This window comes from Moschus berezovskii, chromosome 7, assembly GCF_049115385.1.
Source record: "Moschus berezovskii isolate FMDL1 chromosome 7, NW_MosBer_1.0, whole genome shotgun sequence".
Taxonomy (NCBI): Eukaryota; Metazoa; Chordata; class Mammalia; order Artiodactyla; family Moschidae; genus Moschus; species Moschus berezovskii.
The window spans coordinates 96,729,308-96,744,306 of NC_142466.1; the positions used below are offsets into that span (position 1 = coordinate 96,729,308).

At 39.1% G+C, this 14,999-nt stretch overlaps 1 long non-coding RNA gene across 1 annotated transcript in view; it reads right to left on the minus strand.

Moving 5' to 3' along the window:
* Positions 1-14,999, minus strand: part of LOC148777424 (uncharacterized) — a 57,987-nt gene that overhangs the window by 4,879 nt on the left and 38,109 nt on the right. Inside the window, exon 2 of the long non-coding RNA XR_016037775.1 lies at positions 4,315-4,363. This is a non-coding gene — a long non-coding RNA (uncharacterized LOC148777424). The remainder of the gene's footprint in view (positions 1-4,314; positions 4,364-14,999) is intronic.

Sequence of the window (14,999 nt, forward strand, 5' to 3'; positions counted from 1 at the left end):
TTCACAAAAAGGGAGAAAAGCAGACATACCACAGTTACTGATTCAAAATTGTAATGGATTCCTATCAGACAGTCCCTGGGAAGACACCTTGCCCTTGAAGTGTAGATTCCTTGACTAGGCCTTAATTAAGTTCTCTAGGAGGAGCTCTCTGTCCCATTATTTTTTATGATAATAATATCTAGGAAGCTCCTTTTCATCCACTTTATTGGTCACACATGTTATAAGTGTTATATAAGTATTGGGGAAGAAAATATGCATTTATCCTTGGGGATGTACAGACTGTGAAGCCTGCATCTTGCTCTTGAGGCTGTTTTGGTCATCTGTTGCTATGTAAGAAACACCTCAAAGGTTAGTAGATTTCAAAGAAAAATTTTTTATTTGGTTCACAAATCTTCAATTTGACCAGGGATCAGTGGTGTTGATTACAGTCACTCAACTGGAGTTGAAGGACCTACTTCCAAAGAGCTCACTCACATGACTGGCAAGTCGTTGCTGGAGGTTGGCCGAAAGTTTATCCTGAGTTAAAGGGCTGGTTTCTCCCAGGTGACCCTCTTCAGGAACAGTGGACTTTCCCACACTACGGTAACTGGGTTCCAAGAGCGCATATCACATAAAAACTATAAGTGATATTCGAAGATGCGCCACCCGTGATGACCTAATCATGGACATGCCACAGCGGCAGTCCCCTCACAGTTCTGAGCGTACCCAGAGGCCAAGAGAGCGCACAGACCCTTGTCCCTTGGTGGCAGGTGTGTTGGTCACACTGTAAAACCCCTTGTGGAATGGGACATCATATGTGGCCACTTTAGAAAATGCAATCTGCTACAGAGAACCAAGTGTACTCTTTGAATATTTCATTGTCACTACTTTTTTTTTTTAATTATTTATTTATTTATTTATTTTTGGCTGTTCTGAGTCTTCATTGCCGCATGGGCTTTTCTCTAGTTGCAGCAAGTGGGGGCTACTCTCTCGTTGCTGTGCACAGGCTTCTCACTGCTGTGGCTTCTCTTGTTGCAGAACACGAACTCTAGGCTATGCAGGCTTCAGTAGCTGCAGCACATGGACTCAGTATTTTGGCTCCGAGGCTCTAGAGTGCAGGCTCGATACCTGTGGTGCACAGGCTTAGTTGCTCCACGGCATGTGAGATCTTCTCGGATCAGAGATGGAACCCATAGCTCCTGCACTGGCAGGTGGATTCTTTACCACTGAGCCACCAGGGAAGCCCTCACTGCCACCATTGTGACACTGTCTCCATTGTTCCCGTTAATGGCTTTGTTAGCAACACGATTTCCTCAAACATTTGATAGATTTCTGGTCTCCTTGCTTCCATTCAGGTCCAGACTCCAATAATTATACCCAGAGTTGTTTTTCTTCCCTGAACGTAGTTTCAATTCTTCTTTATTACCCTGTTTCCTTACCCTCAGCCTTTTTCTCTCAACTTTCTGGAGACTCTCTTAGGCTCTCAGGCTCTGTGGGAAGGCCACACATACAGTCTCATCTTTCTCTTTATTCACTGCAGAAGTTTTATTGTGTAGTTGTTGGCTGCTTTTACAAAAACACCTCATCTCTTATTCCCCGTGACCTAGCAGGCCTTGGCCGATTCTGAGTGACTGGAATTTGTGGACTTGCACTGTTTCCTCTCATTTCTCCTGTAAACTGCCCTACTGAGCTCATCTCAGTCTTCGGACATTTTTCCAAATGTGGCCCATACCACTTTGAACTTTTTCAATTTACTTTTCCTCCATGAGCTGTCAGCTTAATTAGGCACACCACCTGCCTCCCAATTATTGTAGGCAACAGTTTTATCAAATATTTACCAAATCATAACATGAATTTCCATATTTCCAGGCTCAAATGTTAGTTTTCTTATGAACTGCCACCCAAAACTAAGGCAATGTCATAGATACCAGGTTTTCAACGCAAGTGTCCCACTCCTGGCACTGATTTCTAAATGGATAAAGATAATTAGTCCTATTCTAACAAACAACTCAAATATATTCGTGGTTTAACATCATAAACATTTATTTTCTGCTCACATCCTCAGCTGATGTGGATCTAACCTAGATGATGGCTCTTCTTCGGGGGATCCAGGGATCTAGCACAGTTGACCTTGGACAATATGGACCCCAACAACCTATGCAGTCAAAAATCCAGGTATAACTCAGGCTAGTTATATCAAATTTAACTACTAGTAGCTTACCGTTGAGGGCTTCCCTGGTGGCTCAAGTGGTAAAGAAATTGCCTGCAATGCAGGAGACCAGGGTTCAATCCCTGGGTGGGGGAAAATCCCCTGGAGAAGGGAATGGCTACCCACTCCAGTATTCTTGCCTGGAGAATTCCATGAACAGAGGAGCTTGTCAGGCTACAGGACATGGGGTCAAAAGGGTCTGACACAACTGGGCAGCTAACACTTTAAAGCCTACTGCTGACTGGCAGTCTTACCAATAACATAAACAATCAATCAAAACACATATTTTTGTATATTATGTGTATTTTATACTGTATTCTTAAAGTAAACTAGAGAAAAGATAATGGTCAGAAAATCATAAGAAAGAGAAAATACATTTATAGTACTATACTGTATTTATTGATACCAAAGTTTCCATTGTTGACAAGATGAGTTGCCTGTTCCTGTATTGATATTCTTATATGATATAAAACACTGTAGATGCTATTCATAATACTAACACTGATGTCAAAAATGAAAAGAAAATGTAAAAAAAGAAACTCATATTTATTTACAGGTACTGTATTTATTGAAAAAAATCCATGTGTATGTGGACCTAAACAATGTACATCCATGTTCAAGGGTTCCATCATGTGGCTCTCCATCTGGGAGGGCTTCACATTCAGCCATGGAGATCGCGGACACAGAGCATACAGAAGGTCACATGAGACAGCTTAGAGGCCAGAGCTACAAATGACAGACATCTCTTTGCGCAAATGTCATTGGCCAAATTTGGTCATGTAGCCAGACTAAGAAGGGAGACTGGTGAATACGGAGAGGGTTGGATATGACTGGGCAATCTTTGCCCCAGTGTGATTTCCTTATCTTCTTCTCATTAATGGGTAGAAAATATTCATTAATAGTGTTACCAATAGCTTTCCTAAACCCAGGTCTATCTAGTGGAACTCTTAGACTATCCTTTGTTATTTACAAGTTTGAACTTAATTGAATGCATTACTTTCTTTTTCCTTTTATGTTATGATTTTGATGCTTACGTAAGAAATACTTTCCTACCCTGTTGTGTTCATCACTCAGTTGTGTCCAACTTTTTATGGACCCATGGACTGTAGCCCACCAGGTTCGTCTGTCCATGGGATTCTCCAGGAAAGAATACTGGAATAGGTAGCCATTCCCTTCTCCAGGGGATCCTACCCTGAGGTCATAATATAGTCTTCATTGTTTACTTGTAGGTCTTTACACTATTATTTTTCTGCATGTGAAGTACTTGGAATGGATTTTGTGTTTTTTAGCTTATGGTTCAAAGGGACCAGTTTGTTTCCTTAATGGCTTCTCATTTCCCAGCGTGGAAACACTGTACTTGTCACATATTACATTTCTAAACATAATGGCTCTCTTTCTGAACACTTGGTTTACACCATTTTTCTGTTCAATTATACATTCAAAACAATAATTGTTATTTTGTATTTCTAGGTGGTGGTTATATAGTTCACCTTGTTGCCTGCCCTGGAGGTTCACAATTATTTTTAGAATAAAAACTGTAATTTTTATTGATGCATGCTGTTTCCTCTTCTTATAAAATATTTTTCAAAAGCTGCTTTTTTATAATTTCATATAATTCATTCTCTAAATCCAACATAATTTATTTAAATGCTTCTCTTCATGAGCATATATCTAATTCTTTTTTATGTTACTGTTTAATCTTTGCCTGATTCCCCAGGCCTCCCTCATCCCAGGATTTTAAGAGCTTTACTGGATGACAATAGCTCCTGCTACTCTTCTTATCTCTCTACTCAGACAATAGCTTATGGAGAGGATGCCTTCTGCTCCTCAGCATCCCTGATGCATTAATTTGGGTTCCCTGAGACTCCCACTGCCTTCTCTCTTTCCCTCTTAACTGTCTCACCATAGACACTCCTCATCCCTTGATTTACAGCATTTCAATTTTGCAAAGACTATATATTCATAATTTTTTTCACATGTAATCATTTTCACTTTTATTACAGATAGTCTATATGACAAAGTCATGTTCTGTAATGACCTAGCAGACAAGTCCCTTTCTGTGGTGGAGTGAGGTGGTACCCTTGTACATCAATTAGCTCACTCCTCTTTCCCATTAGACACAGTACCTTGTCTGATCCTCTTCTGTTCTATCCCTGGAGTAACTGCATCACCAAACTAGAATAAAGTGGAATAAAAAGTAAACCAGTGGCACTGTAAAAATGAAAAAAGAGAATACTGCTTACTTTTAAAAGCTTAAATCTAGAGGGAATAAACATATCACAGCAGGAAAAAATAGCACTTCTCTGTCTCACCATGTATTTATTTACCCACTTTATAGTGGGGATGTTTCTGTGAAAAAGAATCAGAAGTCAGAAAGACCACTGAATCGTCTGTCGGCCCTTTGAATTAACTCACAGCTTCAAAGATTAGGGTTCTGCTGCCTGGAAAGGTGGGGAGACTTTGTTACCTGGGATGGAGATTCACAATGGGTAGGAGTGAGCACTAAGCTCCTTCATCACCAGGATAAAGTGATGGTTCATTGCAAAGCCTCTAGAAGGAAGCAGCCTAAGAACAGATACACATATGAAAGAACTTGAATTTCAGAATAGTGTAGAAGTTTGGAAAATTCAAGGACACTGCTCTTTTTAACCTTAGACTAAAACCTATTAAGGCTGCCCCCAATTTTTTCCCCAAAACTTTAGAAATATTCATTGGAGGACTCCAATGTTGCTCAGTGTTACCTATTTTGGAAGAGTCTTCTCACCTAATTGTACTTCATCAGATGGAAGCAAACCACAAATTGTGAATAGATCTTAATTGCTTTCTGTTGAACACATTGAAGATTATCAATTTAAACTGTGATTGGTGAATTGTCTTAAATTTCTGGGTCTTGAAAAGTTTGAAAAATTGATAAATGAGGCCACTAATTTACAGCACAAAGTACTATAAGCACATATTTTTGGAAAATTTCAAGATGGATGAAATTATCACAGAATTTACTATTTAAAATAAGTCCACTGAACTTCCTGGACTTATCTCTCCTTCCCACTAAGCACAACAATAAACCCTGAAAGTAGTGTAAGATGTGACTGAAGCTGAGCTCTGAATGGTGGATAGAGGGAGGCAACCTGGTTTGTGAGCCCAGAATTGGAGGAACAACACAGTGACAGTCTGTCTTATGTCTTACTCATAGGAGGCAGCCCTGAGCTAGCGATTCTGGATTCCCAGTTCACTGTAGCCCTGGCATGTTCCATCCTCCCCCAAATCAAGCATAAGTTCTGCAAAAACAGCAGAAAATCTCAGCAACTGCCAAGAGATTAACTGGGGCTGCTGACAAGAGGCAATCAATGGGACACCTCTCTCTTTTGACACTTGAATTGAGACTCTCCTCGCCACTCAGCTGTGGGCATGACAAAGGGTTCCATCACACAAGGACCTGGACTGGGTAGCCTCACTGCCCCACAGGATGGAGGTGTGCTTTCTCCAGAGAGCCCAGCCTGGGCACCAACAGAGACAAGTAAGAGCCCAGCGACACAGGACATACCACCATCCCAAAATAGCACCACCAAGGCTCTGACATTTAGGTTGCCACAAAAGCAGGACAGGACCTGTATGACTAACTGAAATAAGTTAAAATAAAAATAAATACATTTAATAAAATTTAAAACTTTAGTAAGATCCAAAGTCTCTTATTTAACAGCTTAAACATCCAACTTATAATTAAAAAATCATCTAGCATGCCAAGAACCAAGACAATAGCACCTTAAATGTGTAAAGACCATCAGCTGGTTCCAACGATGAGAAGAATCAGATATGTGAATTATCTGTCAAGGATTTTAAAGCAATCATCATAACAGAGATTAACAAGTAATTAAAATCTTCTGGGACAAATTAAAAGAAATTCTCATCAAAGAGAGTAGGAATAAAAAGAAACCAAATGGAAATTATAGAACTGAAAAATACAGTAATAAATAGAAAACTTTCTAAATGGGCTCAAATAGTAGAATGGAAATTAACTAAGATAGAAACTGTGAATTTGAGGACAGATCAATAGAATTTACCTAATCTGAACAACTGAGAGAAAATAGACTTAAAAAAAAAAGGGAAAAGAAACCAGAGACTCAGCAACCTTTGGGATAATAACAAAAGATCCAACATTTGTGTCATCGGAATCCCAGAGTGAAAAGGGAAAGAGAGTAGACATGAAGGAGTATTTGAGGGAATAGTAGATAAAAATTTCCTAAATTTGGTGGCATTGGTAAATCCACAGCTTTAAGAAGATGAGCAAACCACAAATAGGATAAACCCAAAGAAATTCCTCCCAATATACATTGCAATTTAACTTCTGAAAGCGCTAACTCATTTCAGTCATGTCTGACACTCTTTGTGATCCTATGACTGTAACCTATCAGGCTCCTCCATCCGTGGGATTTTCCAGGCAAGAATACTGGAAGGTGTTGTCATTTCCTTCTCCAGGGGATCTTCCTGACCCAGAGATGGAACCTGAGTCTCTTACAGCTCCTGTGTTGTCAGGTGGGTTTTACCACTAGCATCACCTGAAACTAGACATAAACAAAAAACCTTCAAAATAACTACAGAGAAAAGACACATTATCCATAAGGGAATGCCAAGTCAAATGACAGAGGATTTCTCATTTGAAACTGTAGAGTGAAATGAAATTGTATAAAATTTTTTAAGTGCCGAAAAAAAGAATATCAATCATGAATTCTGTATCTGGTAAAAATGTCTCCCAGAAACAAAGGGATTATTTAGTAAAGGACATTCTTAGAAAAAGAAAAACTAAAATAATGTGTTGCTAAGAGGTTACACTTAGAGAATAATTAAAGGTATTTCTCCAACAGAAAAGCAATGATAAAAGAAGGAATCTTGGAACATCATGAAGAATGAACATTGTAAAGTGTGAGAATTGAATAAAAACAATAAACTATTCTTTGTATCCTGAATAATCTGAATCATAAGCAATAATTGAAGTAAAAATTAAAACACTGATACTCAAGACAATGGTTTTCACCCAATCAAAAAGTGAGCAGAAAAACTAAACAGCCATTTCTCCAGAGAAGACATAAAGATGGTGAATAAAAACATGAAAAGATGCTCAACACCATTCATTAACAGAGACATGCAAATCAAAACTACAATGAGGTATCATCTCACACCAATCAGAATGGCCATCATCAAGAAGTCTGCAAACAATAAATGCTAGAGAGTATGTGGAGAAAAGAGAACTCTCTTGCACTGTTGTTTGGAATGCAAATTGATGTAGCCACTATAGAGAAAAGTATGGAGATTTCTTTAAAAACAAGGAATAAAACTAGCATGTAACCTAGTAATCCCGCTACTGGGCCTATACCCTCAGGAAATCATAACTGAAAAAGACATATGTATCCCAACGTTCATTGCAACACTGTTTACAGTTGCTAGAATCCCATGGACAGAGAAGCCTGGTAGGCTGCAGTCTATGGGGTCGCGAAGAGTCAGATATGACTGAGCGACTTCACTTTCACTTTTCACTTTCATGCATTGGAGAAGGAAATGGCAACCCACTCCAGTGTTCTTGCCTGGAGAATCCCAGGGACGGAGGAGCCTGGTGGGCTGCCGTCCATGGGGTCGCACAGAGTCAGACACTACTGAAGCAACTCAGCAGCAGCAGCAGCAGCAGGACATGGAAGCAACCTAGATGCCCATTGGCAGATGAATGATTAAATAATTGTACAAAATGGAATATTACTCAGCTGTAAAAATGAATGCATCTGAAACAATTCTAATGAGATGGATGAACCTAGAACCTATTATACATAAGGAAGTAAGTCAGAAACAGAAAGACAAATACCATATATTAATGCATATATATGGACTCTAGTTAGATAGTACTGATAATCCTATTTGCAGAGCAGCAGTATAAGTCAACTATACTTCAACTTTTTAAAGAAAGCAGTTTGTGATGAGAAAATAATAGTTTCATCTGGTCCTGGAAAAAATAGTTGGCAAGATGATTCCAAAGTAGAATGGCTCGAGAGACGCCCGGCTCCCGGCGGCACAGACGCGAGAGACGCCCGGCTCCCGGCTCCCGGCTCCCAGCGGCGCAGACGCGAGAGACGCCCGGCTCCCGGCGCAACCGACCACGTGCAGAATCGTGGCTGAGAGGAGCTGCCCCGCACCCAGGGTTAGGGCGGTGGCTGAGAGGAGCTGTACCACCTCCAGGAGGCGGTGGCTGCTTGGGCACCGGAGGGCCGAGAGGAGCTGATCCACATTCAAAGCAGGAGGGGCGGCCTTGAGGAGATACCCCTCGTCCAAGGTAAGGTACAGCAGCTGCGCCTTGCTGAAGCAGCTGGGAAGAGGTACTCCACGATCAAGTGGAATATAAGAATCCAGTGTTCTGGGGAGGAAGGAACAAGATGGCGGAGGGATAAGACCGCGAGACCACTTTCTTCCCCACAAATTCATCAAAAGAACATTTGAATGCGGAGTAAAGTCCACAAAACAACTTCTGAATACTGGCAGAGGACATCAGGCTCCCAGAAAAGCAGCCATTGTCTTCTAAAGGAAAGAGAAGAAATCAAGCTCCACCCACCAGAACACTGACACATGCCTCCCTAACCAGGGAACCCGGACAAGTCACCCGTCCAACCCCACACACAGCGAAGAAACTACATAATAAAGAGAACTCCACAAACTGCAAGAAGAGGGAAAGGCCACCCCAAGCAAAGCAATATAAGCAAGATGAAGAGGCAGAGAAATACCCAGCAAGTAAAGGAACAAGATAATTGCCCACCAACACAAACAAAAGAAGAAGATATAGGGAATCTACCTGATAAAGAATTTCAAATTTTGATGGTGAAAATGATTCAAAATCTTGAAAGCAAAATGGAGTTACAGATAAATAACCTGGAGAAAAGGATTGAGAAGATGGAAGAAAGATTTAATAAGGACTTAGAAGAAATAAAAAAGAGTCAATATACAATGAATAATGCAATAGATGAGATCAGAAACACTCTGGAGGGAACAAACAATAGAATAACAGAGGCAGAAGACAGGATAAGCGAACTAGAAGATAGAATTGTAGAAATAAATGAAACAGAGAGGAAAAAAGAAAAACGAATTAAAAGAAATGAGGACAATATTAGAGACCTCTGGGACAATGTTAAACGCTCCAACATTCGAATCATAGGAGTCCCAGAAGAAGAAGACAAAAAGAAAGACCATGAGAGAATACTTGAGGAGATAATAGTTGAAAACTTCCCTAAAATAGGGAAAGAAATAATCACCCAAGTCCAAGAAACCCAGAGAGTCCCCAACAGGATAAACCCAAGGCGAAATACTCCAAGACACATATTAATCAAATTAACAAAGATCAAACACAAAGAACAAATATTAAAAGCAGCAAGGAAAAAGCAGCAAATAACACATAAGGGGATTCCCATAAGGATAACAGCTGATCTTTCAACAGAAACTCTTCAGGCCAGAAGGGAGTGGCAGTCAGTCAGTCAGTCAGTTCAGTCGCTCAGTCGTGTCCGACTCTCCGCGACCCCATGAATCACAGCACGCCAGGCCTCCCTGTCCATCACCAACTCCCGGAGTTCACTCAAACTCATGTCCACAGAATCGGTGATGCCATCCAGCCATCTCATTCTCCGTCGTCCCCTTCTCCTCCCGCCCCCAACCTTTCCCAGCATCAGAGTCTTTTCCAGTGAGTCAACTCGTCTCATGAGGTGGCCAAAGTATTGGAGTTTCAGCTTTAGCATCAGTCCCTCCAATGAACATCCAGGATTGATCTCCTTTAGAATGGACTGGTTGGATCTCCTTGCAGTATAAGGGACTCTCAAGAGTCTTCTCCAACACCACAGTTCAAAAGCATCGATTCTTCGGCGATCAGCTTTCTTCACAGTCCAACTCTCACATCCATACATGACCACGGGAAAAACCATTGCCTTGACTAGACGGACCTTGGTCGGCAAAGTAATGTCTCTGCTTTTTAATATACTATCAAGGTTGATCATAACTTTCCTTCCAAGGAGCAAGCGTCTTTTAATTTCATGGCTGCAATCAGCATCTGCAGTGATTTTGGAGCCCAAAAAAACAAAGTCTGACACTGTTTCCACTGTTTTTCCATCTATTTCCCATGAAGTGATGGGACCAGATGCCATGATCTTTGTTTTCTGAATGTTGAGCTTCAAGCCAACCTTTTCACTCTCCTCTTTCACTTTCATCAAGAGGCTTTTGAGTTCCTCTTCACTTTCTGCCATAAGGGTAGTGTCATCTGCATATCTGAGGTTATTGATATTTCTCCCAGCAATCTTGATTCCAGCTTGTGCTTCTTCCAGCCCAGCGTTCCTCATGATGTACTCTGCATAGAAGTTAAATAAGCAAGGTGACAATATACAACCTTGACGTACTCCTTTTCCTATTTGGAACCAGTCTGTTGTTCCATTCCAGTTCTGACTGTTGCTTCCTGACCTGCATACAGGTTTCTCAAGAGGCAGGTCAGGTGGTCTGGGATTCCCATCTCTTTCAGAATGTTCCACAGTTTATTGTGATCGACACAGTCAAAGGCTTTGGCATAGTCAATGAAGCAGAAATAGATGTTTTTCTGGAACTCTCTTGCTTTCTCCATGATCCAGCGTATGTTGGCAATTTGATCTCTGGTGCCTCTGCCTTTTCTAAAACCAAAACGCAAGTCATACTTAAAGTGATGAAAGAAAATACCCTACAGCCCAGATTATTATACCCAGCAAGGATCTCATTCAAATATGAAGGAGAAATCAAAAGCTTTACAGACAAGCAAAAGCTGAGGGAATTCAGCATCACCAAACCAGCTCTCCAACAAATGCTAAAGGATCTTCTCTAGACAGGAAACACAGAAAGAGTGTATAAACTTGAACCCAAAGTAATAAAGAAAATGGCTACGGGATCGTACTTATCAATAATTACCTTAAACGTAAATGGGTTGAAATTTTCAAAAAGGCTAGGAAACAATTCTCATAGCCATCAATAGTTCAGTGTTGAGTTCATGAATAGTTTTTAAAGTTTGGGACAAACTGTAGTATTTGCTATTTGAAGTACTATTTGTAATTGGCATATTACGATGTAACATTGGTCTTCATTTCCAACTTAAAATGCCTAAAAATGCCTAACAGGTTTTTTGATTTGTGAATTTTAGTTGAAATGTATTTTACGATGTTACTAAACCTGCAGAAATATTGAAATATTTCAGAGAACTTATTCACTGTACATTTAATTTATTTTATTTATAAAAGTTATGAACTGTAGAAAGTTTTACTTGTTGGGTCAAATGCTTGTTGCTTCAAATGCTTGTTGCATTTGAAGTGCTAGTTACAAGAAAATCAAATACCTTCAATGTATAAATGCTATTAAGTTTTTAAAGGACTCTGGAGTATAAGTAAGTTTGTTTAAAGAAATTTAGTCTATTCAACCTGAATCAGCTCTGTCAAACATTAATTAAAAGCCTCATTTAAAAAAAATAAATAAATAAATAAATAATGGTGGTGGGAGGGAGGGTTGGGAAGCTGGCTGGAGGTGGAGGTGGTGAAGTTTATAAATCTAATTAAAAATGAAGTTGCATTTCCATTTTCCAAATCCACCCATCCACCAGCGTACTGTGTCACTAGACATTATGTACGATTTTACTTTGCGACAGAAACCATTACATTTAAAAATTCATTACAGCAAGGTGAGTTAGACACATGATGGATGCAGCTTTAATTCTGCCATATATTATTACAGTTAAAATGTAAATGATGAAAAATATTTTGTGCTTATCAGCATTTATGTGGAAATGTGTTTTACAGTGATATATGATGTTATATTTCTATTATTGTGATGAAAAAAAAAAGCAATACAAAAAGACGAAGTGTTTATTAAAACATGAAAAAAAAAAAGAAATAAATGGTTTTGCAGCACTGAAGAGATTATAGAAAGTAAATAAGCTAGATCAGACCTGTTTTATGTAGTAATTTTATAGTTTATTTTAATTATTTCAGTTGTAAAATATTGTTATACTGTTAATTAGTTCTGATAGTTCATATTAAACTATTGTAATGCAAAAAAATAAATAAATAAATAAAATTAAAAAAAAAAAAACAAAGTAGAATGGCTCAACATCACTAAATAAGTGTATGGTGTTCACAGGAAGAGTATGACTCCCTTGGGACAAAGTGCATCTTGTCAATTGTGACTCCAGAGGACAGAAACACATTATAGTGCTTTACTGGTCACCAATGAGCAAGGGTCAGGAAGATCCCCTGGAGGAAGAAAATGGCAACCCATTCCAGTATATTTGCCTGGGAAATCCTATGGACAGAGGAGCCTGGCCAGCTATAATCCAAAGAGTCACAAGAAGTCAGACACAACTGAGCAACTAAGCATGCTCACACACACACACAAACACACACACAAATACACACACACACACAGGCAACAGAGATGAAATCATAAAGAAATAGAGGTCTGGAAATACTGGCAGGCAGGGGAGGTGGGATGTAGATACAGCATTGGCCCCAGGGAAAGACTCACATATCAGAGATAATGTTCAGAAAGTTTTATGAAAAATGTAACACAGTTACAAACTGAGAATGATGATAGGTGAAAAATCAGGAAAACAATTTTATAGAGTATGATTCAGCTACAACAAACATTTATATAGAAAAAAACTTATGTATGGGAAAAATGATGATATGTAAATGTGACATCACATGTCATTGTAATATCCAGTGCAGCATAAAACATTCAAAAATACAAATTGCAAACTAAAATTATTCAAGAATTTTGTTACCATGAAAAGAAAAAAAGAGAGCAGGAAAAAAAAAGCAAAATGGAAGACAGAGTAAACATATAAAAAATTAGGGGTGGAGGGCCTTTGAGATGACACAGTGCATTTCTGATGAGTCAGAGATCTCTGCTGTGTTCTTGTACACTGGCTTTTGGAACTCAAGTAAAGGCCCTTTCATTTTGGCTGAAATTCCTCTTGATAGATTGGACCTAGGCTAGTCTTTGGAGAAAGATCAAGCCCTAAGCCTTGGAGTGTGAGCACTGACCCCAAGACCCTAGACAACCAGAGAAATAACCCTAGAGAGTATCAAACAGTGAGAACTCACACAAAGGAAACCACTTGAATACGAGACCTGGCATCACGCAACCACCAGTGGCACCCTGTGCAAGATGCCTCATCTAAACAACAAACAAAACAAAAATACAAACCCAATCAGCACACAGGATTACCACCTCACTCAGTCTTGCCCATCAGAGGAAAAACAAACAAACAAAACTCAGCACAAATGTCACACTACATGAAGCTTACATAAACCACTGGACCAAACTTAGAAGGGCAGAAACCAAAAGGAAGAAAAAATTCAAACTTGAAGCCTCGGAAAAGAAGACTCCAAACACAATAAGATTAAAAAAAATAATGAAAAGGCAGAGAAATACTACACAAATGAAGCAACAAATTAGAAACACAAAAGTCCAAATAAATGAAAAAGAAATAGGCAAACTACCTGAAAAAGAATTCAGAATAATGATAGTAAAGATTATCAAAAACCTTGAAAACAATGGAGAAAGTGCAAGAATCAGTTAACACAGACCTAGAAGAATTAAAGAATAAACATACAGAGACAAACAACACAATTACTGAAACTAAAAATACTCTAGAAGGAATCAAGAGCAGAATATCTGAAACAAAAGAAAGAATCAGTGAGCTGGAAGATAAAATACTGGATATAACTTCTGAAGAGCAGAATAAAGTAAAAAGAACTGAGGATAGTTTCAGAGACCTCTGGGTCAATATCAAACGTACCAACATTCGAATAATAGGGGTCCCAGAAGAAGAGAAAAAGAAAGGCTATGAGAAAATTTTTGAAGAGATTATGGTTGAAAATTTCCCAACATGGAAAAAGAAAAAGTCGATCAAGTCCAAGAGGCACAATGAGTCCCATACAGGATAAGCCCAAGAAGAAACATGCCAAGACACATACTAATCAAACTAACAAAGACTAAACACAAAGAAAGAATATTAAAAGAAGCAAGGAAGAAGCAACAAGTTATATACAAGGGAAACCCCATATGCTTAACAGCTGATCTTTCAGCAGAAACTCTGCAGGCCAGAAGAGAATGGCAAGATATGTTTAAAGTATTGAAAGGGGAAAATCTACAATCAAGATTACAGTACCTGGCAAGGATCTCATTCAAAACTGATGGAGAAATAAAAGGCTTTTCAGACAAGCAAAAAGTAAGACAATTGAGTAGCACCAAACCAGCTTTACAAAAGATATTAAAGGGACTTATATAGTCAAGAAATATAAGAGAAGAAAAAACATCTACAAAACCAACCCCAAACAATTAAGAAAATGGCCATAGGAACATATATATCAATAACTACTTTAAATGTAAATAAATTAAATGCTCCAACCAAAAGACACAGACTGGCTGAATGGATACAAAGACAAGACCCATATATATGCTGTCTATAAGAAACCCACTTCAGACCTCAAGACATGTATAGACTGAAAGTGAGGGGATATATTCCATGCAAATGGGAAGCAAAAGAATGCTGGACTAGCAATCCTCATATCAGACAAAATAGACCTTAAAATTAGGAAAATCACAAGAGATAAGGAAGGACACTACATAATGATCAAGGGATCAGTCCAAGAGGAAGATATAACAGTTGTAAGTATCTATGCATCCAAAGTAAATGAAATGAAGTGACGTGAAGTCACTCAGTTGCGTCTGACTCATTGCAACCCTATGGACTGCAGCCTGCCAGGCTCCTCATCCA